Raw genomic sequence first — 19,526 nt, 5'->3', positions numbered from 1 at the left:
GTTCCCTCCAATTCCGCTCATCAGCAAGGTCCGAGCGAAAATCAAGAAGGACAAATCGCAGGTTATCATGATCGCCCCGGCGTGGCCTTGCCAGCACTGGTTCGGGACGCTGTCAAGCTTGTCAGCGATCCCTCCCTGGCCGCTGCAGAATCGACCGGACCTGCTGTCACAGGATCATGGCCGACTCTTGCACCCCAACCTCACGTCCCTCCACCTCACGGTGTGGATATTGCATGGTTGAACCCAGAAGAGCGGGCCTGTTTAGACAGGGTCCAGAAGGTCTCCTCAAGAGTAGAAAGCCCTTGACTAGGCAGACCTACCCTGGCAAAGTGGACGAAGTTCTCCTGCGGGACGGCCGAAAGGGGCATCTCCGCTTCGCATTCTTCAGTGCAGTCGATCTTGGACTACCTGCTTCATTTAAGGCACACTCCTCTATCAGGGTGCATCTGGCGGCCATTTTGGCCTTTCATCCGCCAGTCCAGGGGCAAACGGTGATCTCCCATGACATGATGGTCAGGTTCCTTAGAGGCCTCAAGAGACTTTGTCCTCAAGTCTGGTCCCTGGCCACTCAGTGGGATCTCAACTTGGTTCTGTCCAGACTCATGGGCCTGCTCTTTGAGCCTTTGGCCTCATGCTCCCTGTCTGACCTATCATGGAAGGTAGCTTTCCTGGTGACGGTGACGTCGGCGAGGCGAGTCTCAGAGCTGCGAGCCCTGACCTCAGAACCTCTGTACACGGTCTTCTAGAAGGACAAGGTCCAGCTCCAGCCCCACCAGGCCTTCCTTCCCCAGGTGGTGTCTGCTTTCCACATGAGGCAGGACATCTTCCTTCCGGTCTTCTGCCCCAAGCCCCATGAGACTAGTGAAAAGAGGCACCTTCATGCTTTGGACATAAGAAGGGCTCTGGCTTTCTACCTAGATTGGACAAAACCTTTCTGTAAATTGATTCAGCTTTTCATCTCTACAGCTAATAGGATGAAGGGCCTCCCAGTGTCCACGCAGCGGATTTCTAACTGTATCGCCTCTTGCATTCGGACCCGCTACAAGTTAGTGAGAGTCCCTCCACCGCCAATTGCCAGAGCCCACTCGACCAGAGCATAGGCATCTTCGGCGGCTTTCCTGGCACACTTCCTGATCCAGGACATCTGTCGAGCCACAACGGTGCACACGTTCACAGCCCACTACGCCATCACTCAACAGGCCAGGGATGACACTGGGTTCGACAGAACTGTGTTGCAATCTACACGTCCGTGAACTCCTGCCCACCTCCAAGGGGTACTGCTTGGGAGTCACCTAAGTTGAATGGATATGAGCAATCACTCGAAGAAGAAAAGACAGTTACCTTTTCCATAACTAGTGTTCTTCAAGATGTGTTACTCAGGTCCATTCCACAACCTGCCCTCCTTCCCCACTATCAGAGTTTCCGGCAAGAAGGAACTGAGGGTGGGGGGAACCGGCAGCGCCCTATATACTGCGGCCACTCCAGAGGGCACTGGAGCCGATCCCTTACGGATACTGCTGAGGGAAAAACTTCCAGCACCAGTGCACATGGCGAGCATACGCACCTAAGTTGAATGGACATGAGCAACACATCTCGAAGAACACCAGTTATGGAAAAGGTAACTGTCTTTTTCCCTAATTTGCTTAAGAGAATATCATGTGGGACTGTGTCAAAAGTCTTATTAAAAGCAAGATATATCACATCTACTGTTTCCCCCCCATCTACTAGGCCAGTAATCTTGTCAAAGAAAGAAATAAGGTTGGTTTGGCATGATTTATCCTTGACAAATCCATGCTGGCTGTTCCTGATAACCCTATTATCCTCTAGGTGCTTACAAATTGATTGTTTATCATTTGTTCTAGTATCTTTCCAGGTATCAAAGTGAGGCTGACTGGCCTATAATTCCCTGTGTTCTCTTTATGCCCCTTTTTAGAGATAGGGATTATTTTTTCATTTCTCCAGTCACCTGGGACCTCACCTCTCCTCCATGTGTTCTCAAAGGTAATTGTTATCAGTTCCAAGATGGCTTCAGCTATATGTTTAAGTACCCTGCGATGAATTTCAGAAAGCCCTGCCGAGTTGAATACATCAAACTTATCTAAATATTCTTTAATCTGTTCTTTTCCTATATTTTGGCTTGCGTCCCTTCCCCCTAATTATCACATGAATCCAGGAGTGAGAGCTTTTTGCAAAACACTAAATATCATAAGACTCCCTATAAAGTCACAGGAGTTGGCAACATTTTGTTCTCTAAAATAACAAGCCACCCTTCCTCTGTAAAGCTGTGGACACCAGGATGTCACTTTAAATCACGTACATTATATCATAAATGAAGCACCTCCATCACTCTTGCCTCTTATTATCCAGCCCTAATCAAATAATTTTGTTCTGGGTTTATACAGTGCCTATCACCACGTGGTCCTTGTTTATCATCAGGGAACCTAAGTGCCACAGTAATACAAATAATAATTAAAATGGCTCCTTTTGCTTCACACTCTCGCTCTCCTTCCTCCGCAGATAATCAAAGCCCAAAGTAGCTCAGCCCTTCCTAATCAAACCCTTCACCATTCCTTTGTTTACCCAGACACATTCTAAAGCTGCAAGAGTCAGCCACCAAGAATGTCCTCTAGATGGCAGAGCTAACACGCCTCAGAAGGAACGCTGGTGCAAGAGACAGAAGTCTCTTGTGCTGCTGGACAGAGCCATGCTTTCAGAGCTGGGGCTTCAAAAGCCGATTGATTAAATAATAAAAAAATATATATCCTGTTTTATTTGTTTTAATATAGTTCACCAGCAACAAAATCAAGCCATTCCTACGCAGTTAAATGGTCGTTTGAGCTATCTCCAGGGGCTTGCCTTACCCTGTTTGGGGACCGGAAGCATTATTCATGGCAAAGTCAGAACACCACCAGCATGCAAACTCAGGATCTGAAAGTATTTGCTTTCTCTTCTGATTTTTATTTTTATCAGCTCAGAAGAAACCAGAAAGCCACCTGGCCCTGCTCAATAATTTAAATTAAATGACCAAATTGCCAAACTCAAATGGATTTCCTTGGGAATTACCCAGCCCACTCAGACCTTAGAATTAATGTTTGCGTGGGAGATAATGACGAGATCATAAAGAGAGGATTACTCGTGAATTCGGATTGCACATAAATTGCAGGAACAGATGAATCCTTAAGGAGCTAAGAACCTGAATTTCACAAATGCACCATTTTTAATAAAGGAGGAAACAAAAGATAGTCTCTGATGTGGATTTCTCATTTACATCAATGGGCTGGAGTTAAACAGGAGGTTTTTCAAAGAGATATCAGCTTCATTCAGAGTAAGCAGTGGTTGATATTATGATCTTTTGCCTTGATATAAATACTGCGAGGGAAGTCACTATATTCTTGCTTTAAATTACCAGTAAACATCAAGAACATCTGCAGTATGTAACTACATACTGTTACTCTTTTGCTACTTACACATTCAGAAAAACAGCCTTAACCTGGCAAAATGGCACAGATAGAGAAAAAAAACCTGATTCCCTAAAAGGAATGCAGTTTTTGCATTAAAAACAATCAATATTCCCTCAAGGATGCGAGGTTGCTCCCAGGTTTAAATCATGGGCCTTGCCTTTCCAGAGATTGGGGTTCCAATCCTGCTGAGATCATGTCTGGCTGTCTCCATGTGATTGCTTGTGGGCATTTGTCCTCTTAAAACCCACTCCATGCGATGGAATGGAAGCAAACTTGAGCTCGGGATGGCTAGATGGACAGGAGTTTTGTAGGCTCCTAAACTTGTGTGGAGCCCCAGATTACAACGACAAGGCAGGGTCACAAGCTAGTCAGTGCCAGATGTAAAACAGTGGCCTGTGGCCTGTGGAGGGAGTTGCAGAGCTTATACACACAGGCCATGTTGCAGACAAATGCTTTGCATTGGCCAAGTTGTCACTCCAGTTGGGCCCATCTTTGTTTATTTTTTTACAGTGCACTTTCAAGGTGGGGTTATTTCCATGGCATGAGGTCCGTGGTTGAAGTCAAGTGACATTTCTTCCTGTGTCCTGATTGGCTGAGCCCACCCTTTGCGGCCAGGTGTGTTCAGTTACTCAGGGTCCAGGAGAGGCTGCATTTTGTGGGAGCCTGTCGGAAAAGAAGGGCAGTGTCTCTGTTCATTTCCCATAGGCCTGGGGTTTCCTATCACCCCCCTGATGATTCCCCTTGCCTGGGAGGATGGGGAGCAATGGCTTTAAGTCTTTTACTTTCATTCGATTACCAGCTCTTTGGGGCAAGGGCCAACTTTGCATTGATGAATGTCCGTACAGCACCTAGCACTATGGAGCCATGACCCCTGCCTACAGCCTCTAGGTGCTACGGCAAATGTGTTGGGGCTCCCATCTCTGGCAGCTAGTCCCAAATTCCCACCCTTTGCCTTGCCCTACAGTCTTTGGGGAGACAGGAATTCACCTAGAAAATTCACATGGAAACAGTCCAAGTGCCCCCCAACATCCATGCCTGAGTAACCCATCAGGGCACCTCCTTCCCTTTGGGTGCTGGCTGATCCTTGCTTGCAGCATGGTGCATGCTTATACATAGCAGCCATGCAGGCAGGCTTTCCCTGGGCCTGACCCACCCTCCCCCCCCCACAGCCCTCAACAGCAGCAGGGGCCTTCTCCTGCAGCCTGCATGCTCCCTTCTTTAATTGCATCCCCATCCTCCAACGGGAGGAGAGCTGGCGGGAGGAAGAAGGGGTGGGATGTCCTACTGGCTCTAGCCACCCATGACCCTCTCAGAAAGTTGGCAGGTGAAATGTGAGGATGATAATATTTATCAGATTTATAACAACATACCTCTGCACAATGCAGCTCCTGCACTAGGGAGTTCAGCTAACTAGGTGCAGGCTTGTCATACTGCCAGGAATTGAGAGACACACATACACATACTCCCCAACTCCCTAAAAGTGCTGGCCAAACAAACTAGTTTAACCTGTTTTCTGCATGTTCTCTGCAGTGGAAAAAAGGCCTCTCCCTCTTTTCAACTCCTCCAGCACTGCCCGCCTGACCTCTCTCCCTTCAAACCAAGGGCAAGGGTGGGAGACAAACACCATTTTGCTTTTATTCGATGATTTATTTATAGCGCGTGCTGTATTATTTAAAGCCTCCTCCTGAACTGTGGCGACCTGCTTTCCAGTTCCACGCAGACGGAGGAAGGGGGTGGGAACCAAACCTGATTTTACTCTAAATGCCTTTATACCTCTGTCACTTTCGGACACACTTCACCCTTGAACATCTCTTAAACAAAAGAGCAATTCTCTGCAGGTTTGTGTTAGTGGCTAGCTCTCATTCACCAGGGGGCGATGTGAGCTTCAGGCTGCTGTAACTCCATCGGTATCCATCCGTTTACTCCAGTCAAAACCACAAGTGGCACAAAGTGAATCAGGCATGTTGCCTGGAAAGAGCCCTCCTGTAGGAAAGTAACAGCAGTGAGACAGACAATGTGGCCTAGTGGAGAAAGTACTGGCCTGAATTCTAGTGCTGCCTCTGCCACTTGGGCAAGTCACCATCCTTCTCTGTGCCTCAGTTTCCCCATCTGATCACTGGGAATAACAACGCTGACCTTCTTTGTAAAGCATTTGGAAATCTACAGATTAAAAGCAAAATTACTAATATTGTGCATTGTACTTGCACCCACCCCTTTCCTCCAACTCTGGGAACTTTCTGAAAGCCTGGCTCACCTCTTAATGGACAACTGCGTGTGGCCCAACTTGCATTCCCATTCATAGCATGCAGGGCATCGTCCCTCCCATGGGTGATTCAATGATTTCCCTGTGGCAGCTGTCACAATTGCTTACACGCTGGGAGCCATGTTCTTAGCACATAACTCACACATCTTCTGTGAGACGCATTCTGATGGATCATGGCAAGACCTATTCCCCTGAGGGGGGGAAATGGAATGAAAATTGCTACCTGATTTTTTCATTTCCTCCCATCGGGCTGCTTGGTCACAGTTATCACACTGCAGAGAGGAACTCGGAGCTCCACTGGTTTAGGACACAATCAGTCTGAGCTTTTGGAAGTTATTAGCATGTCAGACCTCTCCCCGCTGACAGTCTGCTCCCTCGCCCAATTTTTAAATCTCCAGGGGATTGTTTTTTGTGGCTGCTGACTCAGGAGATAGAAGCACAATAGGGCTTCAGGGCACAGTTAATCAGATAAGTGTATCTTTATTTAACTAGATCATCAGGAATTAAGCTTGCAATAGATCCTTTTCTGATACAGGCTTTAGAAGCTGCTTTCTTATTCTCAGGGTACCGTGCAGAGCCTTCCAAGATTTTTCATTAAGAGTGCGGTGAGACTTTTAATGAAGGGATTTGGTTTTAATTGTGTTTAGGGCCTGATTTTCAGTGATGCCATAACCAGACTCTGTTTCTGCTTGGATAATTCTGCGCACACACACACACACACACACACACTTGTGCATGGCTGAGTGTCCCCAGCACTTGTGTATATCGCTGTCAGCATTTGCAAGCACAATACCCAAGTCTTTGATCTGAGCAAGTGTGTGTGTAGATGTTAATGCGAGTGCACAGGTGTAGGCCCAGAGCTGAAAATCAAACCATGCGCTTCACACTGTTAGTTCCAGACAGACCCATATGTGCTGCCCCTGTACTGGGAAGCTCAAGAAGAGAAAAGAAGGGGGAAATCTGGGCTCCTGTGTCCCCAGAGCCAACTTGGAAAAAGAGAGGAGGAGTAAAGCAGGATGAAATTGCCCGGCACAAGCTTCAGGGAGGGGTTTGCCCCGACTGGCTGGCTGCATGCCAGCTGATCCTTCTGCAGGGCTTTATAAATTGGTTCCAGACACAGCTGGAGCCAGAGTGTGGGAGAAACATGTCTGGGAGGTGCTGCTGCTGGTGGTGGAAGGCATGAGCCGGATGGCGAATAATAGGAGCTAGTCCAACAAAGCCTGGATGACTTAGACCTACTTATACAAGTTGCAGTCTTTGCCCTGTGTATCTGTTGCCTGGTGCTCCAGCGAACTGTTCCTGAACTAAATGTCTTGCCTTCTGGATTCAGTTAACTGAGACCTGCCACTGCCAGCTCATGACATAGCCGACCGCCTGCACGCACTGTTGCCCAGTTTAAGCATGCAGTTGAGTTCATTGCTCATCTAACTGCTTCAAAACCTAGCTCTGCCTCTTTTGTGCTGCTGCTGACCCTCCTTTCAGTTTGTCCAACTACCCCTACCAGCGCTCTTTAAACTTCACCTTTCACCACCTTTCTTCCTATGTGGGAAACTTTGAGTTCCCCCAGCTCCTGTCTCCCAACCCTTGACTTAGCGCTCTTTAATGTAGTAAAAAGAACAGGAGTACTTGTGGCACCTTAGAGACTAACAAATTTATTAGTCTCTAAGGTGCCACAAGTACTCCTGTTCTTTTTGCGGATACAGACTAACACGGCTGCTACTCTGAAACCTTTAATGTAGTGTACACGGTTTCTCTAGAGACACCAGCCACCTAAAGATGGATGATTGAGTCTGTAAATAACACTGCTCCAGGCAAACCCTCAGATTAGAGATTTCTTCAAAAGTTGTTGAGGTGGTGAACCTCTCCCGTTAAAACCAGGGAGATAGAAAAGGATGACTGGTCTGGGAGTAAACAGAGAATAGATTCTCCTTCTGTCTGGATGCTTCTCCCCTCTGTTTATCTGGGATACTTAAACCCATTTTGAAGTGACACACAGCCACATGACTGTCATTCAAGTCAGCAGGGGAACTGACCGCAAAAAAGCCTTGGGAAAGCTCTAAAAATGGACTCAAGGTTTTAGTCTTTGCACCATGCCTGGTGATTTGCTGTTTTACCACGCTGGTTCCAACCTTTGCTTTTATTTTAGAGCGCATCTACCTTAAAAACAAAATGTAATTGGACCCTTGTTGCTTTTAACAGAGGGTGAGGGGTTTTTTTTAGGGTTCCCTGTATATTTCTCTAAGGCACCATTTAAAGTGGATCTCTTGAAGCATTTAATTTAAAATCATATTTGAATGCTGCCTTTTTGGAGCAAAACTGTCAAGGGGAGTTTTCCCAAATTCATGTCAAATATATGATGGTACATGGTACTTTATCTCTCCATGATATCTTGCATCCAGGGATCACAAAGAACTTTATTAACATGAATAGTCAAAGCCTCACCACATCCCTCTAAGTGTAACAATTATCCCCCTTTTACACATATAAGGTAAGAATATATCACAGATAATGGATGTGTACAAATCCCTCCACCAGGAGGGGGAGCTGTCACTTAATGTTAGGGTTTCAGTACAGTCTCACTTGGCACGGCAATGTTATTTAGTAGGGTTACAGTTAACCAAAGCCCTATTTCCGCTACAGCTGCTTGCCTCTGGTCCTGTAAAACAAACTCAGGACAGTCCCAATTTCCTTGTTTGCGTTCCAAGACTTGCAACCCTGTTTTGCAGGATATGAAAGAAAATTTCTAGACCAACTTAACTTTGATACAGGCAGGTAATCTGTAGCGCACACAACAAAGATCTCTCCCCCGCCTGTAATAAACAGTGCCATTTAGCTAATGGACAAAGATATCTTTGAGGTTGCAAAGCACTTCTTAAGTTCTTAGTATGATTATTCTGCATTTCAACCACATGACGCAAAATTCCAACACAATATCACAGCATGTTGTACAACTGATGTAGAATTTGATGACCTATAGGGCATGCTGAAAAGCTCATCTGTTTTCTTGGTCTCTGGCTAATGGTTTGGTAGATTTGAGATGGTCTGTAGGGGAGAGCTTATTATTTTATGAGGGTTGCATTAAACTGATGACTTATCTTTGGAGAAAGGGGGTGGTTTGGGTGAGAAAGAGTAGGTTTGTGTACATCAACAATGTGCAATTATTTAGGACAAGATGTGCAGGAGGATGTTTTGTCCAGCTGAAACTCCAGGAGAACGTAAGTGCAGCAGGGACATGGGAGCTGACACCTTTGCTCCTGCAAAAAGCAACTGTGGCTCTTTAGTGACCACTCATGGAGAGAACACTGTCTCATGTCGCATCCAGAACGGACACTTCCAACCACACAGAGCTCCATGACGTTGTGTTGGTAAGTTGGTTCAATATGGCCTCAGTGCAGAGCTAAAATTGCAGCATCCCTTCCTGTAACACCTTGGGCTTCCCTTGGAGATCCCAGGCCATCCTGTGAAATGGGATATGATCCCACAGCCCAGAGTGAAACAGCTGCAGAAGGATGAGCCGTGACACCATAGGTAGGGCCCTACCAAATTCACGGCCATGAAAAATGCGTCACGGACCGTGAAATCTGGTCTCCCCCCATGAAACCTCATCTTTTGTGGGCTTTTACCCTACACTATACAGATTTCATGGGGGAGACCAACATTTCTCATATTGGGGGTCCTGACCCAAAAGGGAGCTGCAGGGGGGGGTCACAAGGTTATTTAGGGGGGTCATGGTATTGCCTCCCTTACTTCTGTGATGACTTCAGCGTTGGGTAGCCGGAGAGCGGCGGCTGTTGGTCGGGCGACCAGCTTTGAAGGCAGTGCCGCGCCAGCAGCGGCGCAAAAGTACGGGCGGCAATACCATACTATACCAGGCCATCCTTACTTCTGTGCTGCTGCCAGCGGCGGCTCTGCCTTGAGAGCTGGGCTCCCGGCCAGCAGCTGCCGCTCTCCAGCTGCTCAGCTCTGAAGAAAGTGCCACCACCAGCAGCAGCAGCACAGAAGTAAGGGTAGCAGTACCACAACTCCCCTACAATAACCTTGTGACACCCTCCACAACTCCTTTTTGGGTCAGGACCCCTACAATTACAACACGGTGAACTTTCAGATTGAAATAACCGAAGTCATGACATTTATGATTTTAAAAATCCTATAACCGTGAAGTTGACCAAAATGGACCATGAATTTGGTAGGGCCCTAACCATAGAAAATAAATGGATGCACCTGTGCGCAATAACTGGTTGGTGAGTCAGCAATGAAATCACAGCAGTTTGTCCCATATTTGTTTTCTTTACCCAGAAAGAAAGGTAACTTAAGGAGCTAGTCCATAAAAACAGAGACCCTCAAGGGAAACCCCAGTACCTTGCTGAGTCAGTACTTCAGATTTGGCAGCGTGTCATTCTCTTTCCCAAGCTAAAGAGGAACGAGACATGCCGAAGTCGAGATTTATCAATATCAGCTGAGTAGTGGGAAAGATGCCAACCACCAGATCTCAGACATGGCATCATCGTACCATTTTGTGATTTTATTTTCCAGCAAATCATGAATGGATTTTTACAAACCCTGTGAATGGCTGATATAGTTACAAGGAAAATACCCAGAAAGTTTCCAACAATTTCAATAGGGGTAAATTTATCATTGGCACAAAGGACCCCAGTGAAATGCAGCAGAACCATGGAAATACGTGCTTCTCTGTGTCCAATTCTGACACCCTCTAGGAAAATAATCCATTACGATCGTTATTGTATTACCATAGCACCTAGGAGCAGGATCCCAATGTGCTAGGTGCTGTACAAACACAGAACAAAAAGGCCCCAAAGACCTTACAATCTAAGTTTCACACAAGAGACAGCAAATAGCTACAGAGAGGCTAACAATACAAGGAAACCATGAGCCAGTTTAAAATAACATGCAGTAGATAAGGGAATCAAAGTAACAGGTGCTGTACTTATGACCCTCAGAACTCCTCGGTGCCATCTGGCAAAGAGTTCACTATTCTGCAACAGCAACTCCTATCAGGCCTGACAAACTCACTACACCTAATACACCATGTTCATGGGTCATGCTTCTGGGCGAGCACTTTCATTTAAATGAATAACAGGAGGACTTGTGGCACCTTAGAGACTAACAAATTTATTAGAGCATAAGCTTTCGTGGACTACAGCCCACTTCTTCGGATGCATATAGAAGTGGGCTGTAGTCCACGAAAGCTTATGCTCTAATAAATTTGTTAGTCTCTAAGGTGCCACAAGTCCTCCTGTTCTTCTTTTTGCGGATACAGACTAACACGGCTGCTACTCTGAAACCTTTCATTTAAATGAATAGATTCCTAAGTGTCACTCACGCCGCTGCCTGTAAACACATGTCCTGCATGTTCTCCAGTACATGGAGTGTGTCAGAGGTTGTGTGTATGGGAGGGAGAACGGAGTAAACCACTGGACATAGTAATGTTTTGGTAGACCCTCCGATCAAGGAGCCTGATCCATCCAGAGTCCACTGAAGTCAACATAAAGACTCCTATTCAACTGGCTTTGGATCAGGTCTTAAAAGCATGAAGCTAGTCGTGTAAGTGCTTGTGGTGCAGTCAAAGAGATTCCCATGTGTGTCAAATATAGAGCCAGGCCATGATGTTTGATGTGATGCCTATCAGAGCACAGAGAATTCACAGTCGCATGAGCTTCCATTTCTGTGCAATGCTTCATTCTGGCAAAGCAAAACAGAAAAAGCAATTTCTAGGGAGGGGAAAAATGTTCTGTTCTCTTGCCTTTGGCCAAAATGTGCTAAATAACAATGGCCAACAAAAAAGGCAGCTCAATCTTTGTTTTTTGTATAAAATGTTTTTTCTTGGTTCTAGCAGTTATAAAATGCTGCTTACATTAAGGGGGTTATTCAAAGCATTTAATTAATTTTCTATGCAGAAATCTGCAGCAAACAAAGAAAAGAAAAGAAAAGAAAAGAAAAGAAAAGAAAAGAAAAGAGGCATCATACTGGCTTGGCTTGATTGTGTTTCTTAGGGTCAAAGCATTTTTTCCTAACATTTTTTCCATCTGATTGATTAAAATATAGAGAATTTTCCCATTCACTGCCCAACATACCCATTCCCCTGCAGCAGAAGATATATGTATGCAATATATTTAAATACCTCTGTGTCTTCTGATAATTTCATATACAATTGCACTCCTCATCAGCAACTGTGTCTGCAGAAAACCAGGCATAGCTATGCTGATCAATCACCCCAGGTAGACTAGCCCTTAGCTGTAATGCAATAAGTTTACCATATTATGAGAGATCTTAGAGACCCACTCCTGTGAAGTTGAAGACAGTCTCACTGGGTCATTATCATACCATTACTTGCCAAAACAGTCAGTTACTTGCCAAAACAGTCAGTTCGACATCTATAGCTGATTATGGGCATGCAACAGAGCTATCTAAGTATTTAGATGACTACAACATAGTCAGTGCAGGGCTACACGGATTTCTCATGATAATAAGTTTTGCGTTCACATAAGTCAATCAAAAGCCAATTTAAAAAATAATTGGTTTGGATTTTCATCTAACGTCTGCTTCGGTAATGAGCTCATGGATATTTGGTTCTTTTACAGAACAATTTTAAGCAGAGGTTTAATAGGCAGCAGGTTTAAAAGAAATAAAAGGAAGTATTTCTTCACACAACGCACAGTCAACCTGTGGAACTCCTTGCCAGAGGATGTTGTGAAGGCCAAGACCATAACAGGGTTCAAAAAAGAACTCGATAAATTTATGGAGGATAGGTCCATTAATGGCTATTAGCCAGGATGGGCAGGAATGGTGTCCCTAGCCTCTCTTTGCCAGAAGCTGGGAATGAGTGACGGGGATGGATCACTTGATGATTACCTGTTCTGTTCCCCTAGGACACCTGGCATTGTCCACTGTCAGAAGACAGGATACTAGGCTAGATGGACCTTTGGTCTGACCCAGTAGGGCCATTCTTATGTTCTTATGTTATGTTAAAGGTTATCCAGTGCCTCTAGTCTTTCCTCAGTATAAATCATGTACCTAGTGGGATTTTCAGAAGAGCCTAGGTGTGTAACTCCCATCTAAGGGAGGTAGTTGCTTAGGTGTTTTTGATGTCCCACTCGGTAGGTGCCCAAATAATTTAAAATATCTGGTCCTTAGACATCTAGGTGCCTAAGTCCTTAAGGTCTAGATTTTTAAAGATATTTGGGCTCCTAATTCCCATTGAAATACTTTTAAAAATCTGGCCCAAGTCACTTTTGGAAATGGGGTCTTAGGAACCTAAGTCACTTAAGCACTTTTGAAAAACTCGCGCACAGTGTTACAAAGAGTACAAGCATGAAATCCTGTATCAGTAATTTTAAAAAATTGCATTAAAAGAAATTGAAGCAACAAGTTGCATACAGAACCCCTAAAGCTAACTCATGGTCTTGTATCTATAATCATTTTATTTTGATTCTCTCTCAAATCACTGTCTCTTTCCAGTGAAAAGGGATGCAATTTAACTAACCAGATCAGCAGATTTAACCCCCAGGATATCTGGACATATAATTTGGTGCCAGTTTAACCCTGGCTTTTATGGCATGGGAGGACGGCTGAGTATAGGACAGAGAGCGCTTAGGATGGGTGGGCATTCTGGGGGTAGGACAATTTTTAGTTAGCCTGGATTGTTGCATTTGCTTAAAGGTTTGTTGATATATTTTGACACAAGTCTGTGGGAACCTCAGCTGGTGTAAATCGAAGGGAATGGCCCCATGCTACTTCACCTCAGCTAAGGACCTGACTCAACATTTCTAACTTGCACGATGCTCCTTGAGCATGTGATAGGCACAGGTGCCATCACAATAATAAACAAACAGCCTTTGCACTGACATTGTTGTATTTCCTGCTAATAAGCTCTGTAGGTGTTCTATGAAAATGGTAATGTTCTTCCCCAGCACAAGGCTTTACTGAAGAGATTTTACCGATGGGAAGCAAACATCAGAAAAAGACAGACACTAGGTCTTATTTCTCTAAATGAACTTTGGGTCCTTTCCGTTGGGTGGTGGCAGCAGAACTATTACCTCCCCTTGGAAGTTTAATTCTACAGCATCCAACCAAGATAGACAGCCACTTGTTTGCAATGAAGCTAAACACAGGAGAAGGTAGTGGAGAAGAGACAAAACATGCTACCCACTTAGTCTGCTCGGTAGAAAAGTTTGCTCTTCTCTTGCTGCCAGCCTGAAATCAGATGGGTGACAATCTGTCTTATCTGCTGCCTCATGGCCTAGTCCAAAGCCTATGAAGCCAATGGAAAGATGTCAGCGGTTTTTGGATTAGGCCCTTAGAGCTGAAAATTATACATGCATCTTGAAGCCCCTTTTGTATTGCATCAGAAGGCTATTACTGGCAAACTGGTTAAAGCCCCATGTTATGGACAATGCAACTTTCTGACTTCTCCATATACATTAGAAGGCCCTATTCAATGTTTGTATTTTTAATATTACAATTTGGTGTTATTATGGTAGTGTCTTGAGTCACCCACATTAGGCTAGATGCTGTACGTACACATACTGAGAGGCATTCCCTCCCCAAAAGAGTTTATAATTTAAACAGACGTGGGTGGGGTGGGAAGACATGGGATTATTATTCCCGTTTGACAGATGGGGAACTGAGGTACAGAGAAATAAGTGACTTTCCCAAGGTCACAGAAGACATCTGTAGCAGAGCTGGGCATTGAACCTGGGTATTCCGAGTCCCTTGCTGCATGCTAATCAAAAGACCAGCCTTCTTCTCTGTGTACACAGAAAACGTATCACATGGATAGCACTGCATGGATACACACGCCATGTGGATAGGACCTCCTTGTGCCAGACCAGCATGCAAGGAGAGGTGGATCCAAATATATGCAGTAGCATCTGCATTTGTTTTGTTAGAAAATCATGTTGTTTTTCCTTTGAAACTGAATCTCTCTTGCAAAAAAATAAATAAATAAAGGTAGACTGGACAATATACGGTGCAAGGGTTGGTTGGATTGCAAACTTGAACAAGATTTTTGAAACTTCCCCACTTTGAGAAAGTCACCAAACTCCCAGCTCTATTGTGCGTGTCCGTGCCAGTTTTCATTTTTATCCAGTGCCTCTTTCGTTCATTTGATTCAATCCTTCTCTCCTTCCCCAGAGTCTTCCAGGATTTCATAACAGGCAACTAGTTCTCCCGGGAGTCTGTAGCATAGTTCTTGACTCAGCCTGATAGGGTGTCACAGATTGAGATATCCCCTGTGCAGCCACATCTATCCCAATAGTAGACCCAAAGGTACTAAGACGCCCATAGGCCATCCTGTTGCTATAATCCTATGATGAGGGGACTTGGTGACTGACTTCCTTTCTTGGTTTTTCGTAGGGCCGATGCCCAAAGGACCAGCACTAGGGTACAGAGGGGGAAGATGTCAATAAGCTTGTGATAGCTTCTTACTTTCTTTCTCATTGGGAGCCGTCTCCCACATAACGCTGTCCCTTGACAGTCTGCTGGGCTGCTCATCCATGCCACTTTCAAGAGGTCTGAGAACGTCCCAGTTCTGGGCCCCCCAGTGCAAACAGGCTGAGCCCCTTTCTCCGATTGTTCCTGACCTATAGCCAACCTTTCTCTTTCCAGCACAAGGCTCCAGAAATAGCAACTCTGCCCACATTTGGACACGCTGCCCAAATAAGACGGAGGCTGTTTATAGAACCCATTTGATGACATTCAGCTGCTGCTGATTTTCAATGCAAACTGTTGTCTTGACATTTGCATTTGAAATGATTTCCATTAACTCCATCCTGTCTGCAATACGCCGGATCTGGAATGCTTCAGGGACACCCTCAGAGCCAGGCTGTCGCTGGCCCTCTCATGGATGCACAGAGGGGAAAGTTGCAAGAAAAACCTTCTAGACCTCATAACAAGTAGGGCCTACCATCTCCAAGGCACTGGAAAGCTGGGCTTTCTGGGGGCGGCCTGGTCAAGTTCCAGGGGATGGGGGCCAGTCTGTGGGCAGGGCCAGGTCCCAGGCCTGGGGGAAACCATGAGGAGGGGCTCAGCTCTCAGAAAGTTATGCAAGACTAGGAGAGGTTCAGGGCGGGACTTGGGTGCCACTTCCCCATTGGCTGGTGTCTGCACTGGCATGCTGCGTGCATGCAGAGCAGGACCTAAGTGCTGACCGTGTGGCTGCGGCATGTTACCAGCCATGATGTGTGCGTCTGGTAGTTAAGATACTGCGTGTGCAGCAAAAGTCTCAGCGAATTACTTCTTCTGACTGGCAACCAGCAAGGCACTAGAAAAACTGGCCAGGTTGGTCAAAAACTGGCTAGGTGGCAACCCTAAAATAATGGCCAGCACCATTTGAGGGTCCTGAGCTGAGGGAAGCAAAGAGGCAGCTCCCCCATTCTCCTCCAGGGGGCAGAGCTTTCCAAAGAAGGCAGGAAGAGGTAGAGTGCATATAGGACCAATGGATGGTGAATCTCAACACCGCCTCTGCATGCTGTAACTCAGGGAGGGATCGTGCTTGAACTCCTTGAGGAAGAGGCAAGCTCTGTATTGCCCCCATTAGGGAAGTGGCACCCTCCGAAGTGTTCTTTGCATCCCGTCTGATGAAGTGGGTATTCACCCACGAAAGATTATGCTCCAATACGTCTGTTAGTCTATAAGGTGCCACAGGACTCTCTGTCGCTTTTTGCATCCCTTGTGCATCCGTCTGGTTCCACACTCCAAATAGCACCCACATCCAAGGGTATTTGGGCCTGGGGTTTGGGGGCAGGTTCATCCCTAGTTTTGTGGTTGTCTGAAGCACCCGAACACTTATGGCATCTGGTTTCTGTTCTCAAAGGTGTGTGCGCAATGAGGTTGGCCCAATTCCCATCCAGCAGAGGCTGCTACTGGCAGGGCAGGGTGTGTCATAACAGGTCAACCCCATCCAGTCTCCAGAGCCGTGAAATAAAACACAACAAGGATAAACAAAGATTTTGTGTTTTCTCTGACTCGGGTTCATATTAAAAAAGAATTCAAGATTATAATAAAATCCCGACTATTATCTATGGAGGATGCTACTAACAGTCAATATTCCCCTACATTTGCTTCTGCATGACAGCATGATTCCCACTGGGATTTTTGCTCAAATCAAACCAGATAAAACAAAGAGACAGGATGCTCTGGGGCAGATACGGCCTTTTGGTTTTGTCTTTGTATAGCACCACGCACAATAGGATTCTGGTCCCTGACTAGGTGCTGTGGAAATATAAATAAACAACAATAATAAATACCATGTGACACAATAAGGGATAGGAAAACCCTTAGGGACAATTTTTTATGGAGCAATCCAGCTCTAGATTTGTTCAAACCATCCTTTGCTCACACAGGTAACATGATCTGCGAGGGAAAATGGATGTGATTGTGCAAAGTCTGGTTTTTTGGGTGGACAAAAGGTTGCGCACACAAGTTTGCAAGTACAAATTGGGAGGCACTTTGCAAAATGTGGCCCATTGTTATGCAAATCCAGGAGTCAAAATTCTAAGGAGTATTTTGTGGCTCCATTTCGTAAGGAAGTGTTCTTGCAGGATCTCATGTTTCCTGTGAAATTCCTGTCACTAGGGTGCTGCAGTAGGAATGGATGCCAAAGTTTCATTTCGCTCAGAGAAAAACAACTCTTGCAGGTGGGTGTTTGGTGCTGATTGAAACAGAAGAAAAAGGATGTCGGAGCAAAAGTGAACACATTTCCCACGAAAATGAATCAGTTTGAATATACTTAGGGTGAAGAAGGAATTTCATGCTTTGGTAACTTTCCTGACGCTGTAATTTACAAAGGCCCTTCTTTACAAAGTGGACCATTCCAGTGTTGAAAGCTCAGTGGTTTGAGCATTGGCCTGCTAAACCCAGCGTTGTGAGTTCAATCCTTGAGGGGGCCACTTAGGGATCTGGGGCAAAATCAGTACTTGGTCCTGCTAGTGAAGGCAGGCGGCTGGACTCGATGACCTTTCAAGGTCCCGTCCAGCTCTAGGAGATGGGATATCTCCAATTGGTCTGGAAGAACACCCTCCCCCCCCACACACATTTTCTTCTCTCAACACAGAACATAAAATCCAGGGACCGCGTGCAACTGAGATATATACTGATTGTCTCAAAGTTGAGCTAGCCATTCAGTCACACAATGGCTGTTCTCATCAGATCAAGAGGACATCGGTTCAGAGGCCTCAGGTAAATTGTCAGACAGTTCAGTTCCTTTGATGTTGGTACACTGGACCAAATTCAGGCCACGTGTCATCCGTGGTTATGATTACCACAACAAGTCAAAGCTTTCACCCATTTCCTCCTCTCTGTCCAAAATTTCCCAGCCTTGTACGTGTAATGTTGAAAATAATTGCTAGCCTGTTTACAGAAACATGGGCAATAGCTATTCTGAGTACAGTAAAGAGCGCTTGTGTATGCGTAGTGCAAGGATTTCTGGTAAGGGGCAGTGCAGTCTGACACAGTATGAGAGCCGCTTGGCCACAAGTCATATAATGTAGCCAGACAGCTAGTGGAAAAATATTTTTAACTGTCTCCAGCAACATTATGTGGTGTGACTTCAAACTCTGATGATGTGTGCAGTTATTTTGTCACACCCTAAGTGACAGGATTCAAAGCTTTCTGGCGCTCTGTCTCTGACAGATATGGTCTCTGTGGGAATCCCAGCGGACCGAGACCGGAGAAGCTGTGGAAACACAATGCGTGATCTGGGAAGCAAGTTTGACGGACTAGAAGCTTAGCTTGAAAAGTCTTTTCCTAAAAGTTCCTAGGGTCACCAGTGTGTTAGAGTCACAGCCTTGCCTACGCTGGCTGCTTGGATCGATGAGGCTTCCTGTGAGGAACTGAGTATTCAGAAAGCCACAGCTAATGAAACCTGTCAGTCCCTTCCTCATCCTTTCATGCAGCTGGAAATCACATGGACAAGTGAGATCTGCTGGTCCGGAACAATGAGCCAAAAAATTTGTCTGGAACATCTAAGGAGCATGGAGCTATCCAGGGCTGTCCATCATGCTTCCCAGCATCCCACAAGCCAGATCTTGTGTAATCATTCCAAATGCCACTTGGAGCAAAACTTCTGTAAATGATTCAATCGAAATGGACTTTAATCCTAAAATCTCCACCTGCATTAGCATGCCGATAGCAAGTGCTGGCTTAAACCTCCCGTAAAGGAAAACTGCGTCAAAACATAACATATTTTCTAATCATAAATGAAAACAGAAAAGAAATTAGACCACTAAGACCTGGGTTGAGTTAAAGTGTTGTCAAGCCTTTGTTTTTAAGAAATAGATGCGCTGATTAATATTGTATCATGGTTTCCTTGTGCTCCCCCGTCTGTCTGTTGGTATCCATTTGTTGTCTCTTGTGTTATACTTAGATTGTAAGATCTCTGCGGCAGGGGAGCACTGTAGCATGATCGGGTCCATCCATGAATGGTGCGTCTAGGGGCTACGACAATACAAATTATCGTTATTAATAATAGTAATAATAGATAAGAGTCAGAAAAAACATTATATTCAAAGAACACTTAAAAGTGTCAACGGCTTAATGCAGTAAAACTGACTTGCACTAATATCCCCAGTAACTAGATCTTATTGTTCAGCCCCTCATCCTAGCCTTTCCCATTCCCTCCCTTTGTTATCATCTCCTTTAGGTATTAGTTTTATTACAATAGTGCCTAGAAGTCCCAACCAATATCAGGCCCCATTGTGCTAGAGGCTATACCTACACATAAGACACAGTCCCTGATCTGAACACTGTCCAAATAAAAGAACAGGAGTACTCGTGGCACCTTAGAG

The sequence above is a fragment of the Chrysemys picta genome, chromosome 13 (genome assembly GCF_011386835.1).
Source record: "Chrysemys picta bellii isolate R12L10 chromosome 13, ASM1138683v2, whole genome shotgun sequence".
Classification (NCBI taxonomy): Eukaryota; Metazoa; Chordata; order Testudines; family Emydidae; genus Chrysemys; species Chrysemys picta.
The sequence above is the reverse complement of the archived record's forward strand: the minus strand, read 5'-3'. Positions refer to the sequence as shown.